Raw genomic sequence first — 21699 nt, forward strand, 5'->3', positions numbered from 1 at the left:
TACAAAGTGTCACATTTTACATGATTGATTTGGTATGGCTAAATAACTTATGTTTTTACATTGACTACACATTACTACATTTTTTATAAATATGAATTATACAAAGATGATTAATCTAAAACTGCTGCTAAAAAATGAAGGCACTAAACTACAAGACGTAGTTTATACTTTCAACCAGACAATAGGCCATGTAAATGAATCTAAGGAAAGAGTCCTCAAATTTTGGCCCTTGTAAATTGTGTACACAAGTCTGGCCAAAAATATTTATCAGTCAAGTCACGATTATACAATCAATTGTCATGTGTCTCGATGGTTATTCCTTTGAAATCGATTGGTTACTGCATGTTTGTTTGATAAATAAAAAAGCGACGTTTAACATTTAGTGTTTCCCCACCACGTACACCATCCCAACTTTCTTAGCTTTAGGAAAAATCCCTACAACTGCATAAGTGGATTTGACTCAACTCAGCCTATGACACACTGGACCAAACCGTTCCACCTCTTTGCAGCTTCCTGTCCAAATGGAGTTTCCGACATGGAGTTTTTGCAGGGTGATAAGGCACTGTTGATCTCTGTAGACTGGAGAATACCATGGGACTGCAGTACCAGCCAACTCCGAGGAGCAATACTCCATGCTTTAAAACAATAGTCAAAGTCTCCTCCAGGCTGTTACAGGGCCGTCTCAAAGATGACCAAGTTGCCGTCCGCTCCGACCCCTCCATTGGTCGTACTGGGACGACTCCGGCTGTTGTATGCCTGAATCAAGACGAGACAACCGGTGTTAGTGTATGCCAACCCGAAAAGCCAGAGGTATGTGGTGGACGCACAAGAACACAACTCCCACACATCTGTGTGGTAGCATGTCACTTTGAACAGAGTGGGAGAGTAAAGTGGACATGCTCTGTTGAGTCAGTGTGCTACTTACCTGTTTAGCTGACTGCAGGAGGGCAACGGCCTCTTGCCTGCCTGTCTGCTGGACCATCTTGAAGAAGATACCGTCGTGGTTCTGAAGTAGGGTGTAGGGCTCGTCGTATGCATGGATCTGACCCGCGTCTAGAACCTGGGAACAGAATGAAGTCATAGTAAGTAATCTATGGTCTATCATTAGGGATACAAAAAGGACCTGACAAGCCCTTGGACACACGTTCAAAAGTTTGGGGTCACTTAGAGATGTTCTTGAAAGAAAAGCAAAAAAATGTTGGTCCATTAAAATATCAAATTGATCAGAAATACAGTGTAGACATTGTTAATGACTATTGTAGCTGGAAACGGCAGATTTTTTATGGAATATCTACATAGGTGTACAGAMTCCCATTATCAGCAAACATCACTCCTGTGTTGTGTTAGCTAATCCAAGTTTATCATTTCAAAAGGCTAGTTTATCATTAGAAAACCCTTTTGCAATTATGTTAACACATCTGAAAACTGTTGTGCTGATTTTAAAGAAGCAATAAAACTGGCCTTTAGACTAGTTGAGTATCTGGATCATCAGCAGTTGTGGGTTCGATTAGGCTTAAAATAGCCAGAAACAAAGTACTTTCTTCTGAAACTTGTCAGTCTATTCTTGTTCTGAGAAATGAAGGCTATTCCATGCGAGAAATTGCCAAGAAACTGAAGATCTCAGCGCAAACTGGGTCTAACCAGAATAGAAAGAGTGGGAGGCCCTGATGAACATTTGAGCAAGAAGATAAGTACATTAGAGTATCTAGTTTGAGAAACATCTTAATCTTTTCTTTTTATTGGCCAGTCTGAGATGGGGCTTTTTCTTTGCATCTCTGCCTAGAAGGCCAGCATCCCGGAGTCGCCTCTTCACGTTGAGACTGGTGTTTTGCGGGTACTATTTAATGAAGCTGCCAGTTGAGGACTTGTGACGCGTCTGTTTCTCAAACTAGACACTAATGTACTTGTCCTCTTGCTCAGTTGTGCACCGGGGCCTCCCACTATTCTGGTTAGAGCCAGTTTGCACTATTCTGTGAAGGGAGTAGTACACAGCTTTGTATGAGATCTTCAGTTTCTTGGCAATTTCTCGCATGGAATAACCTATCAACTTTCTCAGAACAAGAATAGACTGACGAGTTTCAGAAGAAAGTACTTTTGTTTCTGACTATTTTGAGCCTGTAATCAAATGCTGATGCTCCAGATACTCAACTAGTCTAAAGAAGGCCAGTTTTATTGCTTCTTTAAATCAGGACAACAGTTTTCAGCTGTCCTAACAATTGCAAAAGGGTTTTCTAATGATCAATTAACCATTTAAAATGATAAACTTGGATTAGCTAACACAACGTGCCATTGGAACACAGGAGTGATGGTTGATGTTGGGTGATCATTGTGTAACTGGAGAGCTCTCACCAGAATGCGGTCGCTGTCTATGATGGTGTTGAGGCGGTGGGCGATGGTGAGAACGGTGCACTCCCTGAACTTGTCTCGTATCGTCTTCTGGATCAACTCGTCTGTTCTACAGAGCCAGGACACAGACAACACACTCAGCTGGGAGGAAGAGAAACACACACACTTTCCTCTACTACTAGATGCCTCCCAGTCTTATGTTGCATTCATAACCAAGTGGGAAGCTGGTAATTACCAGTTAGATGCTTTCAACTAATTGAGAAAAGACGAGTGGCTAATTGACAACAGGCTGCATCAAACTAAAAGTACAGCTATCATGCCTGTGAACAAGTGTTCGAAAACCATATTGCTTAAAAAAAAATTAAAGTATGATTTTACTGTTTTCATTTAACTGTCAAAAATGTTATCAAGAATTTCCTTAGTAGGTGAGGTCAGCATGTGAGAAAAGTCAGAACTCAGGGATGATAGACGAGTTTCACCACTAGTAATTACTAGTTGGAGGGGCCTTCAAGTGGATTTTCCCAGTCATAAGTGGTAAATACCCCCTTCCCACTTGGTTATGAATGGAGCATATTAGCTGCCTCTGCTGCTCAGCTCTAAAGGACAGACAGGAGGTCCTCCATGGCAACACGTGTGTATGAGAGAGGCAGCTCTGTACCTGGGGTCCACGTTGGCTGTGGCCTCYTCGATGATGAGGATGCGGTTCTTCCTCAGGATGGCTCGGGCCAGACAGACCAGCTGCCTCTGACCCACACTGAAGTTGGAGCCCGACTCGGCCAGAACCGTCTCCATCTTATTGGGCAGCTCCTCCACCACAGACTTCAGCTGGACCTGGAGAGGAAACAGTTACTGGAGTAAGACCCTGKTCAATGCCACCAAAAACACACATTAACCTGTATGTCCCGTTACTGTATCAATAGGAGTCTGAGGAGCAGTACCTCTTGGAGAGCGTTCCACAGGTCTTCGTCTGTGTGCTGGCTAAAAGGGTCCAGGTTCTTCCTCATGGTGCTGGTGAAAAGCACTGGGTCCTGCAGAACAGAGGGGCCACAAACAGAAAAATGTAATAAGCTCTAACAGAGCCATATCTGAACTAGGAGCCTTTCCTTTACTACATTCAGAAGGACTAAGGGACAGAGCAGCCACAGAAGACCCACCAACAGTAGCTACCTGAGGTATGATGGACATTTTCTGGCGCAGGTCATGAAGGCCGATCTCGGAGGTCAGAACTCCGTCAATGTAGATCCTGCCCTCTGGCTCTGCCAGGCGGAAGAGCGCCGATACCAGGGAGCTTTTCCCCGCACCTGTCCTGCCCACGATGCCAACCTTCTCTTTGGGCCTGAACATGGCCTTCATGTCCTTCAGGACCACAGGTCCGTCTGAGCTGTAGGAGAAGCTGACCCGGTCAAAGGTGATGAGGCCTTGGCTCGGCCACTCAGGAGGAGGACGCTTCTGGGTTTCCCAGGGTGCTTCACTCTCCAGCTCTGTGTACTCCACCACCCTCTCCACTGACGTCATCTGAGGACAGTGAATTAACCATGTTAGTCAAACAAACCTGGCTTTTGTASTAGCATGGCGTCTCTAAGCAGCCCAGTACGAGCTCACTACCATCCAGGAAGGCAGGCCCAGATTCCAGCAARCCAAGCCATAGACTGCCCTCTCTGCTTCCGCACAGTAAGTGGTACCAGTGCATCAAGTCTGACACCAACAGGCTCCTGAACAGCTTCTATCCCCAAGCCATAAGACTGCTAAATAGCTAACAAAATGGCTACACAAATTATCAGAGTTGACCCTTGTATTTAATTATGTCTCTATGCTCACTCACAGGACTCTACACACTGAATAATTTTATTAGCAAACACACACACACACACATCATATTAGCTGCTGCTCCTCTGTTTATCATACATCCTGATGCATAGTTAACCCACCCCTATCACTCCAGTATCCCTGCACATTGTAAATATGGTACTGGAACTGACTGACCCCAAATATAGCTTACTCACTTCACATGCTCTTCTTATTTCTATTTCTCATGTGATTTTGTTATTTTATTTTTAGTGCTGCATTGTTGGGTTTAGAGCTGGCAAGAAAAGGCATTTCACTGTACTTGTGCAGTACATTTAAACTTGAAACTAAAAGCACTATAGAGAGCTGCATTAAGAAGCTTCAGAAAACCCTCAGGCTGGATTCCTGAAAGATGTTATGGACGAACATTCCATCCTGGCATGAAAACCAGCATGAGCAAGATGAAAGGCCAAATAGACCAGGAGGCAGTTTCAGAGTGACCACTAATAGTTCTGAGAACTGGGTTACACATCTCAATCAACATTTCCAGACTAAGTTGTCTGGTGGGTTTGTAAAGCATGTAGCATCTCTGAAGGGATTGATTGTAATTACAGGTGTTCCTCTACATATCTGGTTGTCTCACCATGTTCTCCACCTCAGCACTCTGCCGTACCCCCCACTGGAACATCCCCATGAGAGTCACAGCGTAGGACAACGCCAGGCCTACAGATCCAGCCTCCACCTCTAACAAGGCCAGAGGAGAAACAAACAGGATACTGGTTAGACCCAATGCTCAATCAATCATTGCTATTCTAGATCTGGTCTGTTTTCATAACCTCCTTCAGCCCAAGTGTACAGTCTTGACCAAAAGTTTTGAAAATGACAAATATAAATTTTTACAAAGTCTTCTGCCTCAGTTTGCGTGATGGCAATTTGCATATACTCCAGAATGTTATGAAGAGTGATCAGATGAATTGCAAAGTCCCTCTTTGCCATGCAAATTAACTGAATCCCTCCCCCAAATTCCACTGCATTTCAGCCCTGCCACAAAAGGACCAGCTGACATGTCAGTGATTCTCTCATTAACACAGGTGTGAGTGTTGACGAGGACAAGGCTGGAGATCACTCTGTCATGCTGATTGAGTTCGAATAACAGACAGGAAGCTTCAAAAGGAGGGTGGTGCTTGGAATCATTGTTCTTCCTCTGTCAACCATGGTTACCTGCAAGGAAACACGTGCCGTCATCATTGCTTTGCACAAAAAGGGCTTCACAGGCAAGGATATTGCTGCAAATAAGATTGCACCTAAATCAACCATTTATCAGATCATCAAGATCTTCAAGGAGAGCGGTTCAATTGTTGTGCAGAAGGCTTCAGGGCACCCAAGAAAGTCCAGCTGGCGCCAGGACCGCCTCCTAAAGTTGATTCCGCTGTGGGATCAGGGCACCACCAGTACAGAGCTTGCTCAGGAATGGCAGCAGGCAGGTGAGAGTGCATCTGCACGCACAGTGAGTCAAAGACTTTTGGAGGATGGCCTGGTGTCAAGAAGGGCAGCAAAGAAGCCACTTCTCTCCAGGAAAAACATCAGGGAGAGACTGATATTCTGCAAAAGGTACAGGGATTGGACTGCTGAGGACTGGGGTAGTCATTTTCTCTGATGAATCCCCTTTCCGATTGTTTGGGGCATCCGGAAAAAAGCTTTCCGGAGAAGACAAGGTGAGCGCTACCATCAGTCCTGTGTCATGCCAACAGTAAAGCATCCTGAGACCATTCATGTGTGGGGGTTGCTTCTCAGCCAAGGGAGTGGGCTCACTCACAATTTTGCCTGAGAACACAGCCGTGAATAAAGAATGGTACCAGCACATCCTCCGTGAGCAACTTCTCCCAACCATCCAGGAACAGTTTGGTGATGAACAATGCCGTTTACAGCATGATGGAGCACCTTGCCATAAGGCAAAAGTGATAACTAAGTGACTCGGGGAACAAAATATCTATATTTTCGGTCCATGGCCAGGAAACTCCCCAGACCTTAATCCCATTTAGAACTTGTGGTCAATCCTCAAGAGGCAGGTGGACAAACAAAAACTCACAAACTCCAAGCATTGATTATGCAAGAATGGGCTGCCATCAGTCAGGATGTGGCCCAAAAGTGGACAGCATGCCAGTGCGGATTGCAGAGGTCTTGAAAAAGAAGGGTCAACACTGCAAATATTGACTCTTTGCATCAACTTCATGTAATTGTCAATAAAAGCCTTTAACACTTAAGTATTCCATAGTAACATCTGACAAAAATATCTAAAGACACTGAAGCAGCAAACTTTGTGGAAACTAATATTTGTGTCATTCTCAAAACTTATGGCCACGACTGTACTCTGTAATTGTGTTGGCTCTGTGTGCCGTTGTCCCTTACGGTCTCGGAGCAGAAGGCAGCCGAAGGCGGTGATGGTGACGAAGATGGCACACATGCCATCCAGGCGGATGGCGAACCAGCGAGAGGTGACCAGGAACAGGAACCAGGATTCTGAGAGACACTGATTCAGTTATATTCCTATAGAATGGACCGCACAGAGTGGAGACTGGGTAGAATGTACACGTGTTATTAAATATCATTCTCCATCAATGTACTTAGACCCATTGGAGACAAACAAAGCGGAAGTAAGGCAGCATTGAAAGGACAATCACCTGAGTGCAGATCCTGATAAGCGTCAAAGGTATTTTGGAATCGCTCCTCGGCTCTGAAGGCTCGAATCGTCCACAGACCTTGGAGGGACGAGGACAGGTGGGAAAAGACTGGACTCCGAGCTGCAGAGAGACACATGGTTACTGATTACTGTCCATGTGCACGCACACTATTAAGCAAAAAAGGCCACTGGCACTCACTGGTGGATTCCAGGCGCTTGACATCTCGTGACGTCTGCAGGAAGTAGCGTCTCAGGAACAGGAAGACGACGATAAGAGGAGCCAATGGGATGAGGATCCAGGGGATGACGGAGGCCGCTACAGCAACCACACCGATGATCTGCAGGAATATCTACTCAGGAAAACAGGCCCAAAGGGAACAGGTTAACTGGTGATCGAATAGTAAATACCTTGTGAAGATGACCGGCCAAAATGTGTCGTGGCTCACCTGAATGAAGTCCACAAAGGTCCAAGGTAAGGCCGCGTCCAGTTGGCCAATGTCCTTAGAGAAGCGGTTGAGGACTCTTCCTGGGACACAGAAGACAAGACCAGGAATTTAAAGACTTTTCTTTGTCTACAGATATTAATGTTTGACCTTAGGCAAACAATGTAGCGTCTCTCAACACAGAAAATCGTTCCAGTTTGCGCATTGGCTTATGGCTCACCAATTGGGTTAATGTCAAAGAAGCGTACAGGCGTCCGGAGGATAGAGTTGAACATGCGGTTGTGCAGAGACTGAGCAGCTTTCACCAGCACATTGAACATCACCAGACTCCTGGCAAAGCCAAAGATGAGAGTTGCTCCAGTCAAACCTGAAAACACAGATTTTCCATTTTAGGACGTTACATTTTGAAGCACACATTTTGTAAACAGACAGACACACAAAGGGTATGGAGGAAGAAAGAGCCTGCATGACACTATTCTAGGAGTAGCAAAACAACTCCCCGAGTAGGGTTTCCACTGTCTCACCTGCGTAAATGCCGAGGTAAAAATCCAGGTTCAGCTGTTCAGTGACGTTGACACCATGTTGGATGGTCACAGTGCCGTTAACGTTGAGCTTCTCCTGCTCTCCTGCCCTGTCAATCACAGAGGAGACAGAGCTAAAGCAGAGAGCCAGTCCCAACACAGCATGTTAAAAGGGTAACATGACAGGTTGCATGACTGGAAATGAACAGTGAAATTAAAACGTCTTACCAATAGGCCAACCACCAGTCCTGCAGAATATATGCTGCCTGCACACAAAAACATATGTTAGTAGACCTATATCATTTAATGAAGTCATCAGATTGAGTTTCTTCCACACTACTAGCGCTGCGTTTGACCATATAGTTGTCCTGGGGTTATGATGTCATTACCTGAGCTAGGAACTGGAGTAATACAACTCCTATCAACACCAGGATGTTGGCTCCTGCCTTCAGGTACTTGACATAGAGGCCGACGCCGATGCTCCCCTCCGAGCGGCTCTCCTCGACTACTGTCTGGACAGGCTCTGCCTGCAGTTACACACAAACACCATATGATTTATTGGGGGTTATTCATTAAAGCCACTGCAAATAAAATAACATTACGTTGCACAGATATCATGTTAAGTGAGTCATTCTGTGTAGGAATGACTCACTTAAAGCACGAGGGAAGTTGAGAACTTACACAACCCCTGTGTTAAGGAATCTGAGCATGTCAACAAGATACAAATTCACTTGTTTTTTTTTTAAAGGAAAGTACAACATGTACTTTGCTGTGGCTTGCATAGCTTCTACTAAAATTAGAAGGCAACAGTAAACACTGTCCCCCACGAATGATGCAGTGCCCCCCCCCCCCCCCCCCATCTTGGCCAAATAAGTGTAATTGTGTAAATGCCGGATTTCTATGGCAAGACATCATTCACCTAAGTCTCAAAATCGGGTCAGTGCTGTCTGAGATATGACGTGTGATGGACTTTGCTGTCTGGCAAACTTCTACTAAAGTTTGTACGCACTGCCTTGTGGACAAAAAGAGCAAGCACAGGTAACTTTTTCTTCACTCACTGCTTTGCTACAAAATATCAGGGCAGAGTGAAAATGCTCCTAGTGACTGTATCTAAGGACTGACCGGAAGTGGGCGGGACCCACCAGAAGCTGTTCAGTTCCATCTTTAACAGGCGTATGGAGGAGGTATGGGAGACCTCTGCATTCTGCGAGAGGGTGCGTCTGCATGGCGAGCGGCTTTCAGTCTCCGCCCCTGGGGCTTGTGGCCCCTCCTCTTCCCTCTTCAGGAGGGAGGTGAAGTCGACCCCAGAGCGCTGGAGTTCGCTGTACGTCCCCCTTGCACCCATGTGACCCTGAAATAGACACACGAAAGTCACACCCCACAACATCTGGAGTTTGTATGTAATGTATAAGTCTGTCTGCATTTATATAGGTGTCCTACGTGTGTTTACACCAACTTTGTTTACAGTGTAACCCATGGTAACACGTAACCACCCCCGCTTGCAGTGCAGGTCCTACATTAACTTAAGCACAAGGTAGTGCATATGTGCTCCTATGTAGTCTTAAAGTGTGTGTGGAATTTGACAACACCTCCTTGAGGACGAGATCTGGTTGGCTGCTTGGAGGTACTGCAACTGGTGGGTGACCAGGATGCGGGGCTTATTCTTCAGAATACCACAGATACACCTGGACACACATGGAAATAGACACGAGACAGACCCATGGAGACAGAGGATCAGTCTGAGATGACAGCAAACCTGCCAACTCTGTCCAACTTTTTAGAGTACCAGATGCGTGTCGGCAAATTGGAGATTGGCCCTGTTTGAGAGTGACAATCACTAGGGCCAGCTCACAAGTATTGGCTTTTTAGACATGGTTCCTAAACAACAATAAAAGCTAAATCATTTTGAAAAAATGTAAAATATGATCGCATCGACACGGATCAAACTGGCTACACAAAGCTTAAGTAGGCTACCACAAAGGGAACCTGAACGCTGTCTCTTAGAAGAGTCCGCTGTTTCAGCCTGGGTAAAGGTGCCCATTGTATTTCTTGGCAGCGCATACATCATTTCAGATTTTCAAAATTGATAAAATCTCAAATCTAGTGCAAAGGCATTTTTAGAAGCATTTCCTCTATAGCTAATACCAGACACTCACTCATTCTTCATCGCGCAGTCTTCTAAACTCCCGACTCCATTTAATGCCAAGATGTTTATCTTGATTTTTGATCATTACAGTCTATCAGGTTGTGTGATCCTCGTAATGTTACATGGTGGAAAATACAACTAATGAGACGCAGTATTAAATGTATATCACACTCGCCCAAATGCGACCAGTTATTTTCGTATTTGCATTTCATTTCTTTCACTAGCAAATGCGAGTGAACTGCTGACACTTTAGAGCCCACTGAATGTCCAGCTTATGTTTGCTAACGTTAACTTGAAAAAATGCGTTTACCTTTCCACAACACACGGAGTCAAAGGGATTTGTCCATGTGTACGTACAGCTGACAGTCGGCAAACTCAGCATCACATCAAACAGGAGGGGCAGACGCGGGGTAGCTACGTCGAATAATGACGTATTAAATTGCCATATCTGTTAACTCCACACATGTCTGTATTGCAGCTCGAGAATCGGGATGATTTACTCAGTGGATGTATTTATTAAAATCAATTCAGGCCCTATTCATTTCTGCATACTTTTAACTCAATCTCGTACATGGACAGAATTGCATAGTTGGTAGGTAAAATGTGTGCATGTTGGCAGGTCTGTGACASCATCCACACCAAAAACACAGATTTACACTTACAATGCTATTGAAACCTGTTCTAGCCATTATAGCTTTTTATACAGGTGAGCCCTGCACAGTAAAAGTGCAGCCCATCCCTCATCACTGCCCTGCTGGTTCCATTATGAACACTTTCCAGGGGACCATGTCATGTGACAGGAAGAGGTAGAGTACGGCTCTGTTGCCATTGTGTGCTTGACAGTGGCAGCAGCACCACTCCTTTTCCTGCCTTCCTACCCTCACTGGTCCCCACCGGGCCCCTCTGCTGTGATCAGAGGCTTGGGCTGCTTTGATGGAGACCTCAGGGAGGTTGGAATAGAACGCTCCAGACTTTCRGCTACCCTGCCAGATAAATAACCAGCCACCAACAAAGGACTGGGGGACAGGAGCAGGAACAGAATSCTTCATAACGCCCCAGAACAATAGTGGAAGTACRGTACAWATTCCAGTTTATGCTTCAGTAAGTCAGTAGTTCTTCCACTGTATTACATACTTCAGTAAGAGAGGAACACATTGRTGTATGCTTTGCTCATGATCCTTGAGCTAATGTCCTTGCTTAGCCAATGTTACCGTAGCACATCTTGTTTAGACTTGGTGAGCTACCCTGTGGCAATCCCCGTGACCCCTTATAAAGGACAAGGAGAGTGAGGATTACGGTGCTGCAAAATGGATGCACTTGCACAGAAGTCAATTCTACATCTATTCCACATTGGTTCAACATCATTTCATTGAAATGACGTGGACACYACTTGGATTCAACCAGTGTGTGCCCAGTCGGTTCGTGTGTTCTATCGTTTTGCTCTTTTACAGTCATGTTGAGARGGTGTACTGAGAGCAAAGTTCTAGCAGTGTATTATTGTATTGCGTCACTATTCAGTTGTGTATAAAAAAATAAAAACTGTTTAGCTGAAACTGTGGTTCACTCACTGTTCAAACAGGTGTCTCCCYACCTCAGCATCCACAGCACTTAGAGGGTCGTCCAGCAGGTAGATATCAGCATCCTGGTACACAGCCCTGAGACACAACAAGGCTTTCAGATAGAGACTGGAGGATATTCATCTATAGAATTTCTCATTTCTACTTCTACTTGAAGTGGAGCTGTGGGTTTACCGGGCCAGGTTCACTCTAGCTTTCTGTCCCCCACTGAGGGTGGCTCCTCTGTCCCCTATCAATGTCAGGTCGCCGTCTGGCAGCAGCTCCATGTCCTGAACACAGAAGGGACAACAAAGACGACAGGAGTTAATAGGACCCACAATCCCTCAAACAGGAGGACCATAATGACTATGTGCAGGACATGATCTTCCACACACAGAGGGAATGCAGTTTGTACACAGTGAAAGAGGACAGTGTTAGTGTTACAGAGTGCACYGCTGGGGAAGTGACACTCACTACAGATCACTGTGTGTTTGAAGTGTTCTCCATGGCAAGTGAATGTGTGGCTGAAAGTCCAGTCCTCTGATCAAAGAGGAAGTGTGTTTGTAGAGCAGATGTCCGTTTCATGGGATGTGGTTGTGAGCGTGAATCTAGTCTCACATTGTGTTCAATAGGGCAGAGGGGACAGAGCATGAATCTGGTCTCACATTGTGGTCAATAGGGCAGAGGGGACAGAGAGTGTGTATGTGTTCATGAACGAGTGTTGACAGCTCTGATGGAAGGCGTACCACCTAGAGCCCAAGGTGTTGGTTCTCTTTGCAGTCAAAGTTCAAGAGATCCAACGGTCTCAATGGAGCTTCAATCCTTGCATTTAGCAATCTCCCAGCGTTAAATACCATGAGAACTCCATCCAGTGTGTCTTACCCTCTTGAGGGCGCAGGCTCTCAGGACCTTCTCATACTTCTGAGGATGGAGCTCTTTGCCAAACAGGATGTTGCTACGGATGGTTCCAGGGAACACCCAGGGCTGCTGGGAGGCATASGTCAGCTGACCTTTGACCTTCAACACCCCTTTGTCGTGAGGCAACTCCCCCAGGATGGCGCTGAGCAGAGAGGACTGTGGGAAATTTGAAGGGGGAACAGGTGAGCTTGATAAGAACATACACTGAGTGTACAAAACACTAGGAACACCTTCCCAATATTGAGTTGCGCACCCCCCCCCTTTTGCCCTCAGAATAGCCTCAAAATCGTCAGYGCATGGACTCTACATGGTGTCGAAAGCGTTACACAGAGATGCAGGTCCATGTGGACTCCAATGCTTCCCACATTTGTGTCAAGTTGGCTGGATGTTCTTTGGGTGGTGGACCCTTCTTGATACACACAGGAAAACTGTTGAACGTGAAAAACCCTACAGCGTTGCAGTTCTTGACACACTCAAACCAGTCGCCTGGCACCTACTACCATACCCCATTCAAAGGCACTTAAATCTTTTGTCTTGCCCATTCACCCTCAATGGCACCATGTSTCAAYGTTTAAAAATCCTTATTTAACCTGTCCCCTCACCTTCGTCTACACTGATTAAATTGGATTTAACAAGTGACATCAGTAAGGTATCATAGCATTGACCTGGTCAGTCTCATGGAAAGAGCAGGTATTCATAATGTTTCGTACACAAAGAAAGGCACTATGTCACAGTCAGAGGAGAAAACCTCTGTTTACAAATCCTGCAATACCCGTTTCTGATTCACACGGTAGAAAAATAAATATTCCAGTTGCCTTGCTGTCCTCATACAGTGATGTAATAGGCTGGCACATCAAGAAACATGACCTCTGACCTTTCCAGCCCCCACAGGTCCAATGACAGCGACAAGCTGCTCTGACTTTACTGTGAGTGACAGGTTCTGGAGAGACGGGGCGTCCTGACTCTGTAAAGAGTGAGAGAGGGGACATTTCAGGTTAGACTTTATTATAAGACTTGTAACACAGTGAGAGGTTAGCATGTCTTGGGGGTATGATATAACTTTCTCACTCATCATTATTCACAAATCATTCAGGACTATCCATAATCATGGTAGCAGCCACATTAATGTAGAAGTGTTTAGAAACATTATAGTCTTATTTACAATAAGTGACATTTAACATTTAATTTCTATTGGGCACAAAATAATCTGAAACAACCAAAACAAACAGCAAATGCATCCAACACGTTTTTAGAGTCACAAGCTTGATGTAATCAGTGTGTGCTAGGAATATGGGACCAAATACTAAACMGTTGACTACTTTAATACACAAGTGAATTTGTCCTAATACTTTTGGTCCCCTAAAATGGGAGGACATTGTACAAAAAGGTGCTGCAATTTCTAAACGGTTCACCCTATATGGATGAAAATACCGTCAAATTAAAGCTGAGTCTGCACCTTAACCTCCCATAGTAATATTTCAAATCTGGAGTGTGTATACAGTGAGCTCAAAGTGCTGGAGTAGAGACAAAATTGCCTCTGTCCCAATACTTGAGCTCACTGTATACACACACACACAACAAGTAGCATCAAGCTGTAATAAAGGTGTGTGAGAGCAGTAAACAGCACTGTAGCTGTATTTAGGAGTCTGGATGGCAGCGGTTGAACATTCACCGTGTCCAGTAGCAAATCAGGTCCTGGATCTCCACATTGGGCTCTTGCTTCTCCCCCTGGAGGAATCCATGTTCGCTTTTCACAATCTCATCCAACAGGAGAAAGTCTGAGAGTGGAAACAAGAGAGAACCAGTGATATACAGCCATGCCTCATCATGTTAACAAAACCACCGCGTCGAGACGGATCCCAGGCTTTGTTTACAATCGTGTTGGATCGAGATGACACATTTAACAACTTGAAGATCTTGATAAGCAATGATGCCTTTTACGTCCCTGGCTTTGAACAATCAGATGACTACAGTAATGAAAAGCCTGGCTGTGGCTCAGATAAGTCCCATGATGATTTTACAGTCACTGATCATAAAGATGATAATGTGACAGGATTACATAATGAGTCTTGGAGTTCAGCCAGAGCTGGGACTTGTGTTTCACATTGGCATCCAGGCAACTGTCAGGACAGCACATCTAAAATTAACTAAAAAGGAACCCAGCGCAGAGACGACACCTGCACTGTCAGAAGCCAACACGTGCAGAAGACGAGCCTTGCACAACCTCAGGAGAGCTCTGGTATTGTATGGTTCCACAGAGATAATACTAACATATGTCAGAGATAATGCATACAGTAATGCACAATAACAACTTGCTGGATTAAAACCACCTAAGAAAGAATGTGATGATTCACATCAGCGCTTAGCTGCTTTTACATCTTCATTTCACATGGTTACTTTTTAACGAGGGACAATGCGTCATAGCATCTCTACCTTGGATTAACTACAGATGCTGTGTGCTTCCCAGTAACTTTACCATATGAATACCACAAATAAATACTGAAACTCCTTAAAAGGGTTGCAGTCTCAGAAGCTCACATGTATTTTGTACCTTGATCCTGCGGACGCTGATGCGCGCTCAGCCAGTTTCTCTACGGCCGAGGGGAAGAAGAGGGTGACGGTGAGGCGGACGGCACTGTACAAAGACACGGCCACAAACACCCGGCTGGATGAGATGGTGTTCCCCAGGAGGACATAGACGGTGAAGGTGATGAAGACGATGATCTACTGGCCGCAAAGAAGGAGGCGATGTTGAGGCCTCGCAGGTAGAGCTCGACATGATCTTGGAGATCTCTTTCCTGGGGAAGAATGGAAGAGAAGCGTTCCGTAACAAAAACAAACCCAGGAAGCATTTCAATAAATATAAGACCACAGAGAAACAAGTCTGCATATAAATATGCCTGAGGATGCTACATGATTGACATGAAAACCAGGAAGACGACACACTGATAACATGGCTTTGATGACTGTTGGTTTATCTGGCCATTTTTCTTAGCCCTGCGAGTATGTGTAAACACGTGTTAATATTCAAATGGAGAGGAGCAGGGTTTGTCCTGTTGCATGGGGAGATGTTGTTGCTATCCAGATTCAACAGGGCCATGTGCACCACGATTCACTCAGTGACATTATGAACCACTGCACGAGGAATCCTTATGTAGCCTTTATAAAATTGCTCAGATTACTATTTTTATCACTGGGATGAACCATGGGCACCTTGTTCTCCTTTATACTAACAGCCAGGTGACAGATTTAGACAGCCTTATGACTGGATAGTAGCAGCAGGTCCATGTCACAGCTCTGAGGTGGAGAAGTGTGTAGAGCTTGTCGACACCTGTTAACATGCCAGTGGCTTTTGTGTCAGCTCTGTGATCCGTTGTCCATTTTAGGACATCGTAATATACACTGAGTGTACAAAACAATAAGGTCACCTTCTTAATTGCGTTGCACCCCACTTTTGCCCTCAGAGGAGCCTCAATTCGTTAGTGGTGGCCCATTCTTGATACACACAGGAAACTGTTCAGTGTGAAACTCACAGCAGCGTTGCAGTTCTTGACACAAACCGGCGTGCATAGCACCTACTAGCTGTACGATATTTAGCTGGCAAACAGTTGTGAACTTCAAGCGTAACTTGATCACCTCTCTTGCACTGGACAACAGTCGTCACGAAGGCTTCCGTTAACTCTGTGTGCTCTTTGTAAACAAACATACCATGATTGGCTCAATCAGCTGCTTTGGGGAAGGGCTTCATAATGAGAAAAACAAACAGGCAAAATGAACAACACCATCTGCTTTATCTATTAACCTAGTGCACAAGATGACTGCAGGTATTTATTTATAAAACATATACATACACTCAGTGTCCAGTTTATTAGGTACACCACCCCAACAGTAATTCACATGGCTGTGGCTTGCTATATAAAGCAGGCAGACAGGCATGCAGTTACTGTTCGATTTGAACGTTAGAATGGGCAAAGCGAGTGACCTAAGAGACTAAGCATGGTATGATCGTCGGTGCCAGGCGGGCCGCTTCCAGTATCTCAGCAACGGCAGTGACTAGGATTACACAGAATGGTGCGACAAACAAAAAACATCCAGTCAGCYGTAGTCCTGTGTGCGAAAACAGCTAGTTGATGAGCTCGAAGGAGAATGGCCAGAATCAGGCAGCCACAAACAGGCAAAGAACGGCGCAGTACAACACTGGTGTGCAGAACGGCAACTCGGAACACACAACTCCTCGGTCCTTGCAACAGATGACCACACCGGGGTTCCACTCCTATCAGCTAAAAACAAGAAGATGCGGCTCCAATGGGCACGCCATCACCAACGCTGGATAATTGAGGAGTGMAAAAACATTGCCTGGTCCAACGGTAGAGTCAGGATTTGGCGTAAGCAGCATGAGTCCARGGCCCCATCCTGCCTGGTGTCAATAGTACAGGCTGGTGGCGGTGTTGTAATGGTGTGGGGGAATGTTTTCCTGGCTCACGCTAGGTCCATTGATACTAATTGKGCAAAGTTTCTAATCTCTGAAGAATTCAGACCGTTCTGGAGGAAAAGGTGGGTCCAACCCGGTAKTAGATGGGTGTACCTAARAAATTGGCCACTGAGTATATWTTGACAGTATTGAAAATCATACCGTGGGTATTTCAAAATACCCCAGTATACCACCCAAGCCTAATGAAAAGGGTTAATCACTAGGATTTCAGTCGATTTGACTGACAARTYTATGTTTGTATAACTTYTACATTTGTGTCAGTGTTAKTTTGGCACAAAGTACTAGATAYYCTRAWRMKYWRYWRMKYWTYAGRRTATCTAAAATGTCTGGACAAACCCTCAGGAGACAGACATGAATGTAGTTAGTGTGTTTGACAATTTCCTTAAACGTCGTTACAACATCACAAGAAGCTATTGTTGGTGTCGATTCCTCATCACAGAAAAATAAGAGGAAGGTATTTGGTTAAAACACATCATGGGAACGTACTCGCGTCAGCAATCTAACAGGATAACCGGCGAATTGAATCATGGGTGATGGCAGAATTCTTGAAATAACACATTTCACAATCTGTAATGGGCTTTGGACAATAGTGCTTGTTTATGCCTTATTACAGTAACATATCTACAAATCTAACACTATCTCAATATTGAGTTTGTTCTGTGCAGTGGGATCAGTTCAAAATCTTCAAGTTATACTTTTTTTTACCTTCTGACATCATTGACCAGTGCTGAGAAGGGCTTCTCCCAGGCATCATTTTGATGATCCTGATTCCAGACACCACTTCATTCATGGTGCGTATCCTATTGTCAGTCAAGGCAGCTGTTTTACTCCTGCAAGAAAAGGAGGTCACTCAGTCAGTTCAGTCATATCTCTTTGTGAACAGAAACTACTGACGTTTCCTGAGTTTTTAGTTCTGAGCAATTTTTAAGACTGTAAAAACACCAGCTCCATTTATTTTTGAAATCTGTTCCAAAGTATTCCCACGCATAATAAGAGCTACATTTGTATACAATATGAAGTAAGGTTTGAAATTACTATGATTTAGTCAAATGTTACATCTGTTTGGGCTTATTGCGGTCAATTTGCAGTCTACAAATTATTTGTAATCGTGTTCAAGCCCCCTGACCATCTGCTCAATAAAATAAAAAACTCACAGCTAATCTAGTTGACGATCCCTGCATTAGGTTAAAAAAATATAAAAGACCACTATATATTTCTTAGACAAACCTGATTTATTGACAAGACAGCCAATTGTGCTCTCATGCGGTTCCACGCGAGGCTTACCTTCTCATGCGGTCCACGCGAGGGTTACCTTCTCATGCGGTCCACGCGAGGTTACCTTCTCAATGCGGTCCACGCGAGGCTTACCTTCTCATGCGGTCCACGCGAGCTACCTCTCGTACGGGTTACTTTCATGCGGTCCACGCGAGGCTTACCTTCTCATGCGTCCACGCGAGGCTTACCTTCTCATGCGGTCCACGCGAGGCTTACCTTCTCATGCGGTCCACGCGAGGCTTACCTTCTCATGCGTCCACGCGAGGCTTACCTTCTCATCGGTCCACGCCGAGGCTTACCTTCTCATGCGGTCCACGCGAGGCTTACCTTCTCATGCGGTCCACGCGAGGCCTTACCTTCTATGCGGTCCACGCGAGGCTTACCTTCTCATGCGGTCCACGCGAGGCTTACCTTCTCATGCGTCCACGCGAGGCTTACCTTTCATGCGTCCCAGCGAGGCTTACCTTCTCATGCGTCCACGCGAGGCTTTACCTTCTCATGCGGTCCACCGCGAGGCTGGTACCTTCTCATCGGTCCACGCGAGGCTTACCTTCTCATGCGGTCCACCGAGGCGCTTCCGTTTCTCAGTGCGGTCCACGCGAGCTTACCTTCTTCATGCGGTCCACGCGAGGCTTACCTTCTCATGCGGTCCACGGCGAGGCTTACCTTCTCATGCGGTCCACGCGAGGCTACCTTCTCATGCGGTCCCGCGAGGCTTACCTTCTCATGCGGTCCACGCGAGGCTTACCTTTCATGCGGTCACGTCGAGGCTACCTTCTCAGTCGGTTCCACGCGAGCTTACCTTCTCATGCGGCCACGCGAGGTTACCTTCTCATGCGGTCCACGCGAGGCTTATCCTCTCATCGGTTCCACGCGAGGCTCTACCTTCTCATGCGTCCAGCGAGGCTTACTCTTCTCATGCGGTCCACGCGAGGCTTACCTTCTCATGCGGCCACGCGAGCCTTACCTTCTCATGCGGTTCCACGCAGGCTTACCTTCTCATGCGGTCCAGCGAGGCTTACCTTCTCATTGCGGTCCACGCGAGGCTTACCTTCTCATGCGGTCCACGCGAGGCTTACCTTTCTTCATGCGGTCCACGCGAGGGCTTACCTTCTCATGCGGTCCACGTCGAGGCTTACCTTCTCATGCGGTCCACGCGAGGCTTACCTTCTCATGCCGGTCCACGCGAGGCTTACCTTCTCATGCGGTCCACGCGAGGCTTACTTTTCATGCGGTCCACGCGAGGCTACCTTCTCATGCGGTCACGCGAGGTTACCTTCTCATTGCCGGTCCACCGAGCTTACCTTCTCATGACGGGTCCACGCAGAGGCTTACCTTCTCATGCGGTCCCGCGAGGCTACCTCTTCATGCGGCACGCGAGGCTTACCTTGCTCAGCGGTCCACGCGAGGCTACCTTCTCATGCAGGTCCACGGAGCTTACCTTGCTCATGCGGTCCACGCGAGGCTTACCTTCTCATGCGGTCCACGCGAGGCTTACCTTCTCATGCGGTCCACGCGAGGCTTACTTCTCATGCCGCGGTCCAACGCGAGGCCTTACCTTCTCATGCGCCGTCCACGCGAGGCTCTCCACACTCGTCCCGCGGAGGGTTTACGTTCACTGCGGTCCCGCGAGGGGGCGGAGGGTGGGGGGGTGCTGGGGGCGAGAGAGGGGTCCCAGAAAGACAAAAAACCCCATACATTATGATATAAGGGGGGGGACCTTAAGATCTATGTTTTTTTTTTTTCTGCAGGCCCCTTATAAACTATAAGATGACCGTTAGCCTTCATTGTGCGGTCCACGCGAGGTCTACCGTCTCATGCCTGGTCAATCGGAGTTGGGGTTACGTTCACACTGCGGTCCACGCGAGGTTACCGTCTTCTGCCGGCCACGCCCTAAAGAAAGCTGGTTACGCTTCAACAAGCGCGTCCCCGCGAACTATGTGGTAGTTTACCTTTCTCACAATGCGGTCCACAGACGGACGCAGGTTCTTACCTTCTCATGCGGTCCACATTTGCTGAAGGGTGTTACCTTCTCCTTTCGTCTGATTCGCGGAGGGTTACGCTCGACATGCGGTCCCACGCTGGAGGGTACGCTCACATGCGGTTCCACGCGGGGTTACCTTCTCATCGGTCCACGCAGGGGTACCGTCTCATTGCTGGTCCACGCGAGGGTTACTTTCTCATGTCGGTCAGGAGGGTGTCTCTTTTATCATCGTCCACGCTAGAGAGCAGGCCAATGATCAGTTTGACTCAAACCATTGGTTATGTCATTGTTTCGTATGGGCGAGATAAAGGAGGAACAACTTCTACACTTGACCTCCCTGGCTTGTTTAGCGCTGAAAAATCTTATTAAGCTCAAACTCCATACACGTGGTGTTCTACCTGATACTTGTGCAAGAAAGAGCCTCCGCAACAAAATGGATCGTAGCGTTGGTGCGATGGGTGAGGACAGCACGGCACGCGAGTGCATGATGGCCACCCCCCCCCCCCCCCACTCCCCCCCGGCCCCCGAATCTCCACCCACAGCAGCCCAGAACCGCCGCTGTCCTGGAGAGAGGCCCCACACCACAGGGGAAGTGCAGGGGAAAATGTCACCTTGTAACCAGAAGGGGGGGGGGGGGGGATCATGTGTTGGAACTCATAGGGGTGACATGTATTTCTAAACGACAACAGGATTTTGGGAGATTATTGTACATCAGTTGTCTCAAATTCCCACCAGTGACTTACGGGCCTGATGTGGCCCACAAGCCATGAGTTCTAGACCTCTGGGTTCTAGACCTTCTAGGCCATGAGTTCTAGACCTCTGGGTTACATCTACAACATGGCTGCTTCATCTACACTGTAGTTTGATGCTACAGTCACTGCATCGGACTGTGTACGTTCCGTTCAGCCATGTTCTAAACAGTCATCTGTAGCAGCATCTTTCCTTGACTTTGAATCATTGACCACAACATGCATCAGAACAGTAGGGCAGTGTTTCCCCAACCGTGGTCCTTGAGTACCCCTAACAGTACACCCTTTCATTGTAGCCCTTGACAAACGCACCTCATTCAACTCATTGAGGGCTTGATTAGTTGACCAGTTGAATCAGGTGTGCTTGTCCATGGTTACAATAACAATGTGTACACTGGAGTAACAACTCAAATGTTAATTTGTCTGCCAGGTGCTCGGAGAAGCCTGTGACTGACCTTTATCAGAATGCACAGTACTGTACTTCAGTCTGTCACCAAGAAACAGATCCCTTTAGATGCCAAAATAGGTTAAGTTTTCACCCCAGGTGTCAGCACACTGATCAAAATTAAACTRGGGTGTTAACCTACATGGTGCCAGTCAAAGTAACAACTCAGTCAGCCTTGTGCAACTTATGCAACCTTCCAGGGTTGAAGTAACAGAGCTGATATTGGATTAGGTCTGTCTGCACAGTGGATCAAAAGTACAGGTTCATTTTCAACTGCTTTTTTCTGCTGTTGCTATTAGACCAAGTCAGCAATATACAAAGTGATGAAAAAATATATATATTACCCTTATGTATTACAG

At 46.3% G+C, this 21699-nt stretch overlaps 1 pseudogene; it reads right to left on the reverse strand.

The window, feature by feature from the left end:
- Positions 1–21699, reverse strand: part of LOC111971056 (ATP-binding cassette sub-family C member 4-like) — a 39312-nt pseudogene continuing 17613 nt past the window's right edge.

This window comes from Salvelinus sp. IW2-2015, linkage group LG12, assembly GCF_002910315.2.
Source record: "Salvelinus sp. IW2-2015 linkage group LG12, ASM291031v2, whole genome shotgun sequence".
Classification (NCBI taxonomy): domain Eukaryota; kingdom Metazoa; phylum Chordata; class Actinopteri; order Salmoniformes; family Salmonidae; genus Salvelinus; species Salvelinus sp. IW2-2015.